Below are 17,819 nucleotides of genomic sequence, written 5' to 3'. Positions count from 1 at the left end.
TTTATTAATGAATTGCCCGGTCCGTTATATTTTTAAAAAGGCCCAACCTGAGGATTTTTAGACATGCCGGGCTTTTGGCAGATCCCTAGCATAAGAACTTTCAAAATCCTTTTTTTCGAATAAATTTGGAACGTAAGTAGTTTCTTAAATTTAGCTATTTGGCTGTAAAAAAAATTGTTAGCCTAAATTATTAAAAGGATGACTATTTATAGTTAAACCCCCTAACCCTGCCTACACACAGATCGAATTCATAGCGAAGTATATAAAAATAGACCATATTTTGCATAATCAGTTAAGTTAACTAAACTTAATTTTTTTGTTTGGGTTCGTCAGAATTAAGCATAAAAATATAGATAAGTTAAATGAGCTCGCTCCTGCTACAAAAGACCCAAGTCGATTAAAAATTCGAACAATGGGTAAGAAGGCACCTTAAATATAATTTATTTTTTATTTTTAAAAAAGCAATTAACCATAAATTAAACTTGCATAATGGAGCGATGATTTAAAAAAATTTATCCACGATAATATTCGATATAAAATGATAAAAAAATTTATATTAAAAAAAATTAAATATGGCAATAATATAATATTTAAATATATATATCAAATAAAGCATATTTTTATAAATTATTTATAAAAATTACAGAATGGAATAATTTGAAAAATAAATAGCTAGGCAATATTAGGCCAATACCAGGGGGGATATACTCATACAAATAAAGGATTTAAAATTGTCGAATATACAAAAAATAATAATTATAAAAATGATTATTTCTTAGTATAAGTGTGAATATTTTGTTCATAACGTCAATTCAACAAATTAATGAGATCGGTAAAGAAAAAAAAAGTTAGAAATTATTATCTATAAAAAAATATATAATACGATGATTTTTTTGGTATAAAAGTAGAAGAGTTAGCATCCACGTAAGCCATTTTCGTTAGTTGTAAATATGCAATTTTTTTTACTATATTATATAAAAAGACACTTTTAAAAACATTTTAGGCTTAAGATTCATTTTCCAACATTTAAAAAAAATGTTATGATTTTAAATAGGTTCGACATAATTGCCAGGAAACAATCCTCTTTTGCCATCTAATAAACCTTCCCACCATCCATCTTCGTTTTTCTTGACGACGTATATCGTTTCGTTTTCTTTGAATGACAACTCGTCCTCTTTCTCCATTTGATAATCATATAGAGCGATTACTTCAAAAAAATTGATAAAGCAAATTTTATTAAAATTATTAATTGAGAACCTCTCATCCAAAATTATAATTAAAATTATAGATTCACATGTGAACATTGTCAATATAGACTCTACAAAAATTAATCCCAATTTAATTTTTAAGTGAAAAATCCAGTGAATTGAATGAATATTGAATATCGATTATATGCATCGTTTATATGAGAGAAAACAGATTAAAGGTAACACATATAATAATAGGTCTAAGCTCCCTACACTCTATTTTTTTTTTATTCCCCACCCTCACGTATATATGGAAAAGACATAATAACTGGTTATAATTGATTATAAAATAGTAATATTTTTCTTGATATTTATTCATTTTTGGATGGGTATAAAAATGTATGTAGAGGTTGGTTGAACTGATAATTAAAAACTAGGAAAATGTTTTGTAGTATCAACCAACCCCATTAATATGGGACAAGTAACGCTGGCATTTCCATTAAGAAAATGCCCGCCAACCTAATCCTAATATCGCATATAGTTAAAATCAAGTTTATTAAAATAATAATAGTAAATTTTAAATAATTAATCGATGAAAATATATATTTACTCAAGCTTTAAATTAAACAATATTGTTTACCCTTTTGGATGTAGCTGTCTGGAGCTGGAACAGAGGCTCTCTTATCGTATACGTCGAAATTAATATTCTGAGGGGTTTGATTAGTTACATTGTTGGCATGAAGTAAATTTCTCGTGTTGTTTAGAACGTAAGGGTTAGTTTGTCCCATGTTTGGAGAAAAAAAATTCTTATCTTAATGTTTGAAGGTTATAGAAAAAATAAAAGTTATATAATATACATTCAATAAGTCCTTCAAAAATATGTCTCTGATCCGACCAAACAGGGAGAAACATTCCCTTGGAAAATAGGTGTCAAGGCCAATATTTTTGCAAATTCAGATCTCAGCAACCAAAGTAATTATTTTGTCTTACCGAAGACTTTTATAAAAAAAAACTTAATTTCCTCGAGCACTTATAAATTCCTACAATCGTTTTTTCACACTTTAATTTCTATTATAATCAACCAAGACTAATCACGGCAATCGTAAATAGGCTTTGCAAGATATTTAAAATCCACAATGTCTTTCAATTAAAAAAAGATAAAAAATAACTTACCATAATGATTTGAATTACAGGGTAAGGGCTGGTACAAATCACAGCTTCCAATATCTCTAGTCTTATTTTCAATGTATTCGTTGTTATGGTAAGTGTTCGTGTATCTCCTTCTTAAGCTGTCCCCCCTTTTGGTAAAAAGTGGTATAAAAAGTTTTTATATGCCAAAAAAAGAAGTAAGGCGGAAATTAAATAAATAATGTTAACTCAGCAAAATTATCTCTAGAGACCGGCGTAAGCGATTGAAGGAAATGTTAACACGAATAACATTATAACCATTGTGCATAAAGACCTTAAATGTGGCGTAAATAAAGTTCTTGGTTTGACATATTTTGCCCAAAAACCTAATCTTTACCCCAAAATTATAAAAATCACACTCTAGTATATTTTACTTCTGGCAAATATATAAATCCTCATAATTTAAAAAATATCAAATTCACATATTTTTCATTCATTCATTTACTAAAAATTCTATTGTATTAAGGAAAATTGAGAAACCATACGAAAAACTACTTAGAAATGTAAGTCCAATAGAGGCAGCCTAAAATACAAAAACTTCATTAAGTATATCTGCTAAAAAAAAATAACATGCTAGACAACTTTAGGAAGTTATTTAATAATATTATAAGTTCTAGTGGTGTCCCGGGGTCTATTTATATCAAGATTTTAGCCAACAAAATATTATGGCCTCAAGATATGGCAAATATAGATCCAAACCTTTCTACCTTCTATGAGCAAAATTCCCAAGTTTTGCATAATATTAGTTTGGCTAAAATCTTAATCCTGTATTGCATACTGTGTATCTCAATCCACATACCACAAATTATATAATAAATATTTTATAAATAAATTTTAAATCAATTGCATGGTGTGTATTTGAAGCCACAATCCATATTTTCGATTCGAATGTTAATATGGCCCACGTGATCTATTATATATTTTAAATTTCGCATTTTATTAAACCCTATTTTTAAAAATGGCTATTTTTTTATAAAATTTTTCTTCTCAATTTTCTACACATCGTAAAAGGATAAATAATATATTTGACAAATTTCAAAACATTAAAATTAGATAAATAAAAGGTAAAAATTAATGTTTATGAAATTATTTTATATATATTTATTATTTTTGATAATTATATTTTGTAATAATCATACGTTGCTTTAAAGACACATTATGCAAATAAGGTAATTTATTTGAGTTTTATATTTTTAGAATTATGAATTGTAGTACCATACCTAATGATAGTGAAGATTCAAATTTAAGTGAATCGTCTGATGAGGAGTTTCTGTCAACCCAAAATAATGAGTTTAGGTATATTTAAAATGTATGCTCTTATATAATCTATAAATATATAGATTTCAATGAGACAGATGATTCGGAAGAAAAAGAAAATATCAATAATGAAAAAGGAATCGTGAGAAAAATGATTTGGAAAAATTGCTCTAATTTACCGTTAGTTATTCCAAAGTGGAAAGGAGAAAACCCAACGGTTGATAAAGTAAAAAAACCAATGGATTATTATAATACATATCTCACTGATTTATTACCTCTAATTGTTTACGAATCAAATTTATATGCAATTCAATGCAATTCCAACAAACCTTTGAATTTATCGATAGATGAATTAGAAAAATTTATAGGAATTATTTTTTACATGTCAATTATTAAACTTCCCAGAGCACGTCTCTACTGGGCCACCAATACAAGACAGGCCAAGGTGGCTGATGTCATGACCCTAAATCGCTGGGAACAAATCAAATCATTCATTCATATAAATGATAATGACAAATTTATTCCAATTGGAAGTGAGGGCCATGACCCACTTCATAAAATTAGACCCTTGATAACTATAACCAATAATATACTAAAATCTTTATCGATAGGGGAAAATATTTGCGTAGATGAGCAAATAATTCCATACAAAGGGATGAGCAGATTGAAAGCAATATAACCCCCAAAAGCCCAAAAAATGGGGCTATAAAGTCTTTCTACTATGCGGAGATGATGGTCTTCTCCATAATTTTGAAGTATACTCTGGGAAAATACTACCAGCGGAAGGATTGCCTGATGTTGGAGCAAGTGGCAATGCTGTGCTACGTTTAATTTGTTATATACCGCAGCAAATTAATTATAAATTATTTTTTGATAACTGGTTTTGTTCACCAAATTTGCAAGTCGTACTCGCTCAAAGAGGGATATTTTGCGCGGCCACGGTCAGAGGTAATCGACTACCAAATATCAACTTCCCAACAGATAAGGAGTTGAAAAAAAGGGCGAGGATTTTTTGTTTCAAAAAAAAACAATAATAAACGGAGTTGAGTTAAATTCAGTGAAGTGGCACGACAATCGTGCTGTGACCTTATTGAGCACTTTTGTAGGTGCACATCCTCTTATCGATTGCGAAAGATATGATAGAAAAAAAAGGATAAAATAATGATAAAATGTCCAAACATTGTTAAAGTTTATAATAAATCAATGGGAGGTGTAGATCTTATGGATTCTTTACTTTCATTATATAGAATTCATACCAAATCAAGAAAATGGTACCATCGAATTTTATTTCATGTATTCGACATGTTACTTATAAATTCTTGGTTGCTATACAAACGGGATTATAATAGTATATCAATAGCAGGCAAGGATCGATTAAGTTTGTACAATTTCAAAATTTCGGTGGCGGAAGTCCTTTGCAAATATGGCAAATGCACTTCAAACAATATTCCAAAACGAAAATCAGTTCAAACTGGTTATCGGGAAAAATGTAAAAAAGGACCAGCCCAATCTTTACCAAATAAAGAGGTTAGGAAAGACCTCACAGCTCACTGGCCCAAATATAATGATAAAAAGGGTAGATGTAAAATGCCAGGATGCATATTTATTACAAAAGTATCTTGCAAAAAATGTGGTGTATATTTATGTTTTACGCCCACAAATAATTGTTTTATAGATTTTCATGAAAATTAAAATGTTCAAACATTTAATATTTGTTGTATTTATATAAAATTATATATATTTATAGTTTAGAGTATAATAAAAATTATTGTGGAAAAATTGAAATTTGTATCCTTAATTGCATAATGTGTATTTTAATCCACATACCGTTCATCTTCTAAGAAATTTAGAATTTTTTTAAAAAAAGTGAGCCATGAGATTATCAATAGTATCGAGAGAAATAAAAAATCTAGTTTGCCAAAAAAAAATTATTTTAAAATAGTACATGCAATACAGGGTTAATCGTGCCATTTTTTAAAAATCGACCCAATTCGAACAGTTTAACAACACCAGAAGATCAGGTAATCCCACACATCATAAACAAATATTTACAAATGAATAAGAATTCAGATTGCGTAAATATATTAGGAGTCAGTAAGTTATTCATGAGATTATTTGCTAAAAAAAGTAATTAAATTATCAAATTATTTAGTATTTGAATTGATTATTATTATTAGAGTTACCAAATTAATACTAATATTTGAATCAGGGTTGGCATGTCGGTCAATTGACCGGTCAAATTCGGTCAATTGACGGAGTATTTGACTGGTCAAATACGGTCAAATACTCTAAAATATTAATGGCGAATAAATATTTTGATATAATTAACTAGTATGCATTAAAAGCATGTTTATCAATCTTATTATTTTTTTATTAAAATATATATATGTAATTTTTCTAAATATTTTAATATTTTTAGTTATTTTTTTGCCTAATCATTGCCGTTTCTCGCCTTCTTTATTTTTTTCAATTCATTTTTCTTAAAAAAAATAAAAATACCCGATTTATTATAATCATAATATAATTTTTTCATTCTTAATAAATTTAAATTTTATTTAATATTTAGCCGAGTATAAATTATATTAATTCTCATTTGTTTTACTTACACTTGCTATATTTGGTTTTTAAAATTAATTTTCATTTTAATTGTTCTGGTCAGATTTACGGAATATTATTCAATTCTGGTAAAAAGTTTATTATATTATATTTATAATATTAAGAAATTATTGGAATAATTGGTCAATAATTATAAAATAGTTAAGATTGATTAACTTTACAATAATCAAAATCAATTTTTGTTAAATTTTAATATATTAGGGATTATGGTCAAACCAAAGCATCATGTTTGGAAACATTTTCAAGAAGTACGCGATGGTAAATCAGTTAAAGCGGTGTGCAAGTTTTGCAAGATGTCCTATATCACCCACGTTGATAGAATGGTCAAACATTTATTAAGCAGCTGTACTATGTGCCCTGTTATAATTAACCCTGTATTGCATGTACTATGTTAGAATAATTTTTTTTTGGCAAACTAGATTTTTTATTTCTCTAGATACTATTGATAATCTCATGGCTCACTTTTTTAAAAAAAATTCTAAATTTCTTAGAAGATGAACGGTATGTGGATTTAAATACACATTATGCAATTAAGGATACAAATTTCAATTATTTCCACAATAATTTTTATTGTACTTTAAACTATAAATATATAAAATTTTATTTAAATATAACAAATATTAAAGGTTTAAACATTTTAATTTTCATGAAAATCTATAAAACAATTATTTGTGGGCGTAAAACATAAATATACACCACATTTTTTGCAAGATACTTTTGTTATAAATAAGCATCCTGGCATTTTACATCTACCCTTCTTATCATTATATTTTGGCCAATGAGCCGTGAGGTCTTTCCTAACCTCTTGAAGTGGTAAATATTGAGCTGGTCCTTTTTTACATTTTTCCCGATAACCAGTTTGAACTGATTTTCGTTTTGGAATATTGTTTGAAGTGCATTTGCCATATTTGCAAAGGACTTCCGCCACCGAAATTTTGAAATTGTACAAACTTAATCGATCCTTGCCTGCTATTGATATACTATTATAATCCCGTTTGTATAGCAACCAAGAATTTATAAGTAACATGTCGAATACATGAAATAAAATTCGATGGTACCATTTTCTTGATTTGGTATGAATTCTATATAATGAAAGTAAAGAATCCATAAGATCTACACCTCCCATTGATTTATTATAAACTTTAACAATGTTTGGACATTTTATCATTATTTTATCCTTTTTTTTCTATCATATCTTTCGCAATCGATAAGAGGATGTGCACCTACAAAAGTGCTCAATAAGGTCACAGCACGATTGTCGTGCCACTTCACTGAATTTAATTCAACCCCGTTTATTATTGTTTTTTTTGAAACAAAAAATCCTCGTCCTTTTTTTTTCAACTCCTTATCTGTTGGGAAGTTGATATTTGGTAGTCGATTACCTCTGACCGTGGCCGCGCAAAATATCCCTCTTTGAGCGAGTACGACTTGCAAATTTGGTGAACAAAACCAGTTATCAAAAAATAATTTATAATTAATTTGCTGTGGTATATAAGAAATTAAACGTAGCACAGCATTGCCACTTGCTCCAACATCAGGCAATCCTTCCGCTGGTAGTATTTTCCCAGAGTATACTTCAAAATTATGGAGAAGGCCATCATCTCCGCATAGTAGAAAGACTTTATAGCCCCATTTTTTGGGCTTTTGGGGGTTATATTGCTTTAATCTGCTCATCCCTTTGTATGGAATTATTTGCTCATCTACGCAAATATTTTCCCCTATCGATAAAGATTTTAGTATATTATTGGTTATAGTTATCAAGGGTCTAATTTTATGAAGTGGGTCATGGCCCTCACTTCCAAGTGGAATAAATTTGTCATTATCATTTATATGAATGAATGATTTGATTTGTTCCCAGCGATTTAGGGTCATGACATCAGCCACCTTGGCCTGTCTTGTATTGGTGGCCCAGTAGAGACGTGCTCTGGGAAGTTTAATAATTGACATGTAAAAAATAATTCCTATAAATTTTTCTAATTCATCTATCGATAAATTCAAAGGTTTGTTGGAATTACATTGAATTGCATATAAATTTGATTCGTAAACAATTAGAGGTAATAAATCATTGAGATATGTATTATAATAATCCATTGGTTTTTTTACTTTATCAACCGTTGGGTTTTCTCCTTTCCACTTTGGAATAACTAATGGTAAATTAGTTAAGCAATTTTTCCAAATCATTTTTCTCACGATTCCTTTTTCATTATTTATATTTTCATCCTCTTCCGATTCATCACTCTCATTGAAATCTAGATATTTATAGATTATATAAGAGCATACATTTTAAATATACCTAAATCATTATTTTGGGTTGACAGAAACTCCTCATCAGACGATTCACTTAAATTTGAATCTTCACTATCATTAGGTATGGTACCACAATTCATAATTCTAAAAATATAAAACTCAAATAAAATACCTTATTTGCATAATGTGTCTTTAAAGCAACGTATGATTATTACAAAATATAATTATCAAAAATAATAAATATATATAAAATAATTTCATAAACATTAATTTTTACCTTTTATTTATCTAATTTTAATGTTTTGAAATTTGTCAAATATATTATTTATCCTTTTACGATGTGTAGAAAATTGAGAAGAAAAATTTTATAAAAAAATAGCCATTTTTAAAAATAGGGTTTAATAAAATGCGAAATTAAAAATAAATAATAGATCACGTGGCCCAAATTAAAATTCCAATCGAAGATATAGAATATGGCTTCAAATACACACCATGCAATTGATTTAAAATTTATTTATAAAATATTTATTATATAATTTGTGGTATGTGGCTTGAGATACACAGTATGCAATACAGGGTTAAGGAAAAATTTTATTCAAATTCCAAAATATCAACCTCTACAAAAAATATCACAAATGTAATTTGTAATACTTCTAAGTCTAACTCTAATGAAGAATTGGGTGAAATTAGTGAGAATGATTATCAAATGAACAATATTTTGTCTTGTGACTCAGGAGAATTTGATTCCCTTATTTCTAATCAATCTACAAGCAAGGCGATTAAATATAAATCTCAATCTTGTATAACCGGTTTCATAGATAGAATTAATCCCAAAGAAAAAAATGAGCTGGATCAATTGTTTGCAAAGGCTGTATATGCGAGCAATTTACCTTTCCACATCACTGAAAATCCCTACATCCAAGAATTTTTTAAAAAAATACGTCCTATTTACACATTACCCAGGAGAAGGCAGCTGGCTGGATATCTTCTAGACAAAGCGTCAGGTGATATGGAGGTGAGAGTTGCAGATATAATAGATAAAGCTCCTTACTTATCAATTGTATCAGATGGCTGGAGCAACATTAGAAACGAGAGTATTATTAATTTTATGGTGATGACGCCTGTTCCAGTGTTCTACAAATTTCTAAATACTGAGGAAAATCGCCATACGGCAGATTATATTGCCCAGGAATTTAAAAATGTAATTCATGAATTGAATCCGGTAAAAGTATATTATTTAGTTACTGATAATGCCGCTAACATGAAAGCAGCCTGGAGAATTCTAAAATTTGAATCTATTTATAATCATATACAATGTTATGGTTGTGCAGCGCATACATTGCAGTTATTCTTTCACGATTGGACGCCTTCAGTGACCATATTTCAATAATTAAAAAAATTGTTAAATTTTTCAAGAATAAACACATACCAGCTGCAGTATTTTCCCGTAATAATCTTCATGGCATACCATCTACATTAAGTACAATTAGCCAAACAAGATGGGCATCGTCAATAAAATGTATGGAGCAAATTCAAATATGCAAGAAAGCTCTAAAAGCATCAGTTGTTGAAGAAGCTGTTTGTGATAATTGTCCCATAGAAATTACCAATAATATATTAAACGAAGAATTTTGGACGAAAAATTTAAAATTTTTAGCTATACTCCAACCTTTAGCTACCTCATTGTTGAAAGTGCAAGGGGATAAATGTACTTTGGCCCAAGTAAAAAACGAGATGCTTAATTTGGAAAAACACATAATACAATCATGCCATGATTCTATATTTTCTCCATCTCAAGAAAAAAAAATTAAGGTTATGTTTGAAAAGAGAAAAACTGATCTAAATACATGTGCTCACAATGCTGCTTATTTATTGGACCCCCAATATCAAGGGGAGCATCTTACTAATACTGAATTTGATGAAGCATGTAATATAATACAAGAATTGGGTATTTTACAAGGTGGTGATAATCAAAATATTTTAAGTAATATAGTAAATTTCAGAAGCAAAAGCGGTATATTTAATAGCCATAATATGTGGAAAGTTGTAACTTCCATAAGAAACAATCAAATTTCGGCCTCAAGTTGGTGGAATGCATTTTGCCCACCTTGCCCATTAAGAGAAGTCGCTAATATTTTACTAACATTTCCTAGTTCGACTTCTTCTTCTGAAAGAAATTGGTCGGTTTGGGGCAATATTAACACGAAAAACAGAAATAGATTAAAGGCTTCTACAGCAGGAAAATTAGTAAGAGTGTATCATAATTTAAGATTGATTAAAAATATTAAAGAAAATAATGATATTAAATATGAATCGGAACAAGACTCTGCCACGGAGGGTGAAACATTGACTATAGAATGAATTAAAAAATATTATGATATTTATTATTATACATAGATTTATTATAATATTATATAAATGCAAAATAAAGTTAATATTGGTGTAAAAAACATTTATTTGAATTTGACCATATTTGACCGGTCAAATATCGGTCAATTGACCGAATCGTATTTGACCGGTCAAATGCCGGTCAATTGACCGAATCGTATTTGACCGGTCAAATGCACAACCCTGATTTGAATTGAGATATTCAAACTAGCAGATAGCCCGTCAAGAATGACGGGGAATCAGAATTTCCTCCCTTATTCGATGATGGCGGAATTTTATTAGAGTTTATTTTATGAGGCGCGATTCAAAAATTTACCATTATTTTGATGAGCGTTGATTCTGAAATTTTCGTAAAATATGTTAATTAATAGATGGACAACTTGTTTGGCTCCCTTATATGCCATTCCTAAAGGAGTTTGAACGGTGGTAAAACCCCTTTCATCTGCATTTCATTTCAAAATGATAAGAATTCTCTAAAGTTTATTGAAAGTTGTAAGATTAAAGCCTCATGCTGTAAGACTAGTACGAATTGAAAGTTGAGTGTCTTTTTTTAAACCCACAAACCAGTCATCCCATTGGATGTTCAGCTCTGTGGGAAAGATTTAGAATACTTCTTAGCTAGCTGATATGCAAATACTCTTATTTTGTTTATTTATAAAATAAAACAATTTCACACTAAAAAAAATACTAATTCTATATACCTATATATGTAATTATATATAAAAATACAATTTCGCACCAAATTTAAGCTCTTTATGCTCAAGAGTTATAAAATTATTCGTTTTACTTTGTTATCCTGTCAATCGCTTTGCCCCGGTCCCCCTTATAAAGAGATCTAGCTCACTCATATAGTTACTTCGTGCGAAAAAACAATCAACAATGGCATCATTCAGGCGTGTAGCCATTAATTTAATATTGAATTTATTTATTTTGAAACATTGAAAACTTATTAAAATTAATCATCACACTAAATTTATTAGAATATATTTTAAAAATTTCATAAATAAATAATAAATAAAATATTGGAAAATACCAAATATTTATAAGAGTAAATATAGACTATTCATAATATTGTTTAAAAAAATATGTATAAAGACTAGAGCTGTGAACCAAAATCAGTGTTCAAACATTTAAAATCGTTTGGTTGAACATTTTGAGACCACAGACCAAATAGAACCCATTTACGGATCCGGGGCGGGTTCAGACCCCCCTTTAAAAAATTTTGATTAAGTTTCTGTTATCAAATATGCTAAATAGAGTTTGAAATTTATGAACAATTAAGGTTTACCTCCCTTATACAAACCGGCAATTAATCACAGTAAGATATATTTATAAGGTAACTTAAAAAAGTTAATCAAAATACATAAATAAAATTTTTTTCCAATAAATTTCTACGTCCTGGTGATGAAAATCTATTTATATTAAGAAGTGCTAATCCATTATATAGATTTATTGATGTCCTTTGAGATATGTTTTTATTCCCCGCTATGAAGAAAAAGTTCTCTCTTGTGCTTATTGGCCTTAATACCTCTATGGCGTTTCTTGAAAGAATATCTACTAGAATTAATATTTCATAACAAGATTTAAATGCTAATATTTATTGAACCTCAAATACTTTAATATCACCAAAATAAAATTGGGCCAGATATTTGATTTTCTCAATATTAAGAGTCAATATAACTTCTGATGGACGAAGTAATAATTCGTTCATCGATTTGGGTCAAAAATAAGGTTATTTTGTAATTTCTCTTTCTTAAATTTTTTAATATAGTTGTAGCGGTGACAAATGCCCTGCATTTTCTCTCTTTCCAATGCGTTATTTTTATTTTATATATATTCATTTTTTTTTATAAAAGAGAAGATTCAACCGAAGCAACGTTAATATTCGAATAAGTTTTCCTGGGTGCAAGTCGAGGCTTGCGAATCTCAAAATCATAAATAACTTTGATTCCGCCTCAATAATCGTATATTTCTCGCAAAATTGTTGGTGAATATTATATTCTTTTTTAAAAAGGTACATTACAACATTACAAGAACATTTGCGATTCTCATGGTTTCTTCCAAATAAATGTAGCTTTTTTTTTGAAAAGAGGGGACATTTCACAATTCGTGAAAACCGATTGTGTATATCTTAAAAAATGTTAACTAAATAATTTACATTTTTTTGGCTATAAGTAGGGGAATTTGCCAACCCCCCAAATGGATACGCGCCCAGTGTTGATGGGATATTTTCTCTAGTTTTATCAAAATAAAATTATATAATTCGAATTTATCTATGAATAAGAACAAGGCAATCAGTCATTTTTACCTCATTTAATTTTATATAAAAGTGTTCAATTTATATTTTTTAATTATGAGCTCAAAAAGAAGTAAAGGCAAGGTACAAAAATCTAGGGCCAAGTTCAGGCAAAAAAAATTTGCAGGATTTTTACACTTTATTGATGATGTTACTGTAGGCTTGACCAGATTGCATTGCAGGACTCTACTAATACCATCAAAACAGATAAAATTCAAGTAAAGGGCCATTCCACGTCAAATCGATCACGATTCGGTCGACCCCTTTTAAAATTGTTAGAAATTTCTGGAATTATTTAGATAGTTAAGAAAATGAGAAAGCCGTTTATTTTAACTCGCTAGCACACCAGGTTCCCGAGATATAGGGGTCCAAAAGTGCAAAAAAGAGCCACTTTGGAATCTGCAAAATTTTTAAATTGCCTATATCTCAAAAACCATTCATAGTAAAATATTATAAAATATATCAAATGGTAGGTAAAAAAAATCTCTAAAGAACTATAAAAATTGGCGCAAATTTGAGCCGTTAACTTCCGGTTTACTTATTTTGCTTTACCTGTGTTTTTAAGCTAAAGGGAGTTTGTTTTCGAAATTTTTTTATAGCTTTTTATTTAGATACCTTTGTTAAATATATATACTATATCAAAACCTTGGCGACGCTATCGACTCCAAAAATTGATAAAAAAATAGATGGCGCTTTATGAAATTACGGATTATGGTTAAAATTTTGTTGCTAACTTATCAATAACAGGATATTATTTTTTATACTAAAAAATTTGAATTTCTATTATATATACTAATTACACTAAGGAACAGAGTGGGCATATGCCCATTAGACACTTAATAATGTAACAAATTTCCAATAATAAATATCTTTCGTATAATTTTATTAATTTTTAAGGTATCTAGAATTTTATTGAATTTTTCATATTTTGAAGATAATGGTATAATTTTAGTCGTTAAAACTTTTTTTTACTCTAGATTTTTTTTCTTCGAATATTTCTTTTCACATAAGCGTTTAATGAGAGATTTCCCATTTGATTGTAGGGATATATTAATGTTATCAATAGCCTCTTGATTAATTATATAAGAGGGATAATCAATATCTACATTGTCATATGAAGTATAAAGAATGTTTGCTAATTTTTGTCGGCATGAAGAGCATATTAACATATCTAAATTGAATGGTAAATTTTTTTGGGTCACCCAGGGTAGAATCTTTCTTAGATCCTCGCGATAATAAGCATGTCTCTGTAGATTAAATGGGTTGCAACATTTTAATATTTGGTACGTCCATCTGTGATATAGACTAAAATTTTAATTGATATGCACTTATATGTTTTTGTACTCTCCAAATCCAGAATGTTATTGGTAGACAGACGATAAAATAATAAGCTGCAGACGGGTTGAATTATTTAAAATTAATCTGAATGGACAAGTTAAAAATATTACGCAGAAAGAGAGATCGTTTTAAACAGTATATTTTGTAAAATATAATCGATAATATGCCTAATAAAATATTCGTTTTTACGGCAGCTGTTATACATTATCGAGCTAATAAATCATTCGCAATAATAGCAAAGTAGAGATCTAAAAAATGTAAAACATTTTAAGGATGGTGGGAGGGGGGGGGAAGGGCAGAACTGAAAATTTTTATCACATTTCTTATAAACATATCAATATTTTCATTTTCCTTAAGAATAATATTTTCCAACCATATTAGCCATCTACGTTTTTCTTCAATTTTTGGTAAAAATGTATATTTCTAAAAAGTCGATAGCGTCACCAAGGTTTTGACATCGTATATATATTTATAAAAGGTGTCTAAATAAAAAGCAAAAATTTTTTTTATAAAACTAACTTCCGGTTTACCTATCTTGCTTCGCCTGTATTTTTAAGCAAAAAAGGGAGTTTAAGACTCAAATTGGCGCCAATTTTTATTATTTTTTTTATCTACAATATGATATATTATACATTTTTTTATTATAAATCATTTAGGCATTTTAAAAATTTTACAGATTTCAAAGATCTCGGGAACCTGGTGTTCTAGCGAGCTAAAATAAACGGCTTTCTCATTTATATACTTATCTAAATAATTCCAGAAAATTTTAACAATTTTAAAAGGGGTCGGCCGAAAATGTGCCTTTTTGATCGATTTGACATGGAATGGTCCTAAAGCATTATATTGGAGGGAGTTTTAATTTAAGTGGGTGAACGATTGTAATAACATGAAGATGGGTAGAAATAAGGTCAAACTTAGAGGATAATGTCATTTAAATGATGAAATAAATATGGGATCAGAGAGCAGTAATCCCTGATTTGCTGGAATCATGAGATAAGGTGGCCAATATAAATGGGAAAAATATATGTCTAACAATAAGTTGGATAAAATTAGGAATTTTATTTTGGATTCAGTTGGTGCTTGTGGTTTTCAATGAATTAGTTTTTAAAATTAAAATAAAAGTTTTAAAAAAATGGCATAATTTATCACTCATTTTAATAATGATTTAAAATTAAAAAAAAATACTTACATATTAACATTAAACATAGGTGCTCGAGCTCTACTTATATCATAGTGACCTTCTTGGTATGTATCAATGCCATGCGAATAATGTAAATCAGTATTTAAAAAAACCCCATCCTCTCCTATTAACATTGGATCAATATTACTCCTTTCATGGTTTTGGTGATTATAAGGCAGAGATTGATGAAGATTTATGTTATTAGCATTGATATTCATATTTCTGGAGTGATAATCAATGTTAGAGTTATTTAATTCAGGATTATTTATGTAATCACTAGAACTCGTAATGTGTTGTGAAGGGTTAAAATATTGATTATTAGTTTTATTATTGGAAATACCATAATATGGGTGATATGGGTTATCTAAATTAATTGAGATATCATTAATGTTCATTTGGTTGATTGAAGAATTTAAATTATTAAAATTGTTCCCATATGGTAGGACACCATGAGGTGATAAAGAACTATTAGATGACATTGTGTATCTTGATGCTTTAAATATCAAATAGATATTCTTTTTAAAAATTGTAAATCAATGGCTTGTTTATATAGCATCATATCATTTAAACCTGTAAAGTATAATTTAAACTAGAGCTCTGAACAGGCTGATCCAAGTCAGGTTATGATTAAAAATAATTTAAAATTTTATTTTCTTAATGTATTTTTGAATTACTTTCAAGAAAAACAATATAATTACTTGCTATGCAATCAATGCTTATATTTTCTCTTCCAAAATTTTTTTTAAAATGAATTAGACTTAGACCTTTTAAAAAAAATATTCTCAGATTGGTCAAAGAAGAATTACAATTTTTTTTTTTTGGATCAGGTTGGGCTTGAAAATTTGTGCAAGGTAAGGCTCTAATTCAAATTTACAAAATGATGTATTGAGGTAAAATGCGTTATACCTCAATTATATTATAAATATAAAAAAATTTATCACTTAATTTATTTCTTAAAGGCGGTATGTTGTTTGTGTTTATATTTAAACAATAATTATCCAAAGAATTGTGTCTGTCATCAATTAAATGATTACAATCATTGTTAATATTATCCATAACATTCAAGACCATTCCATGGCCAATGTTATCTAATTCTGTAAAATCAATAGGTTTTCTAATATATTTGTAATGAGAGTGGTCTTCATTTGATTTGTTACTAACAATTTTATAATGTCTATTGATAATTTTATTTGTGGTAAGAACACCTATTTCTCTTCTGTAAATTTTTTCCTTTATAATATTAATGCGCTATTAATAATAAAATAATAATAAATCAAATAATAGAAAAAAACTTGAGATATATGATTAACATTATATTCCATTTCTTTAATCAATAGACTTTGAATGTCTATAAGCTGATTAAAATTTGTAGCCATAAAATTTAGTTGAGAGGCTATATTAGATAATGCTTGTGCAACATAATGTTTTGTCTCTTCTAATGCCTTTGGTTTAGATTGCGACTAATTTAGCATAGATAAAAAATAAGCATCTTTATAACAAATATACCTTTTCGAAATTGTTTTCACAAAATACAGATAATTTTAATAACTTATCAGAGAAATTTATAAGATTTTGTTTTCCCTCTGGTAAGTCATTTTCAATTAAAGAATACAAGGTTTCGGCCATATTAAGAATTATTTCAGGCTCTTGACAAAAATTGAGATAAAAGCGGCTTTATGTATTTATATAGGAGCATGAATATGAAACAATAGCAAAGAAAGTATAGAAAAAACCATTCTTGAACAAAATCCCAATGATTATTAATAATCGTCATATTGATCCATATAATTCCATGAGTAATGTGAGTTCTTAATGCTTAATAGAAAATATAAAAATAAGATTTTTAGCTTTATTCATTAAATTATATATTTATATATACATATATAAATCAGGGGGGTCGTTTTTGGGTGAGCATATAATTTTCTTAAACTGCAATCTATACAAAATATATGAATGAGAGATTTTACCTTTGTTTTTAAATACTCAAGATAAAATTATAAAATTTAATGTTTGATTTTAAACTTTTTACTAATTTCTTTCAATTGAAATTAATGATAGATTTGGAAATCGGTCATGACTTATCCTGTTTCTACGTTAAGTTTTTATATATTTTTTATAAAAA

The 17,819-nt window shown here is 28.3% G+C and overlaps 1 pseudogene; it reads right to left on the bottom strand.

Moving 5' to 3' along the window:
- Positions 1–486: 486 nt before the first annotated feature.
- On the bottom strand, positions 487–17,485 carry LOC135930525 (putative uncharacterized protein DDB_G0286901; annotated as a pseudogene).
- Between the last annotated feature and the right edge of the window lie 334 nt (positions 17,486–17,819).

Source organism: Gordionus sp. m RMFG-2023, chromosome 5, assembly GCF_954871325.1.
Source record: "Gordionus sp. m RMFG-2023 chromosome 5, tfGorSpeb1-WG-v2, whole genome shotgun sequence".
Lineage (NCBI taxonomy): Eukaryota > Metazoa > Nematomorpha > Gordioida > Chordodea > Parachordodidae > Gordionus > Gordionus sp. m RMFG-2023.
The sequence above is the reverse complement of the archived record's forward strand: the minus strand, read 5'-3'. Positions and strand labels throughout refer to the sequence as shown.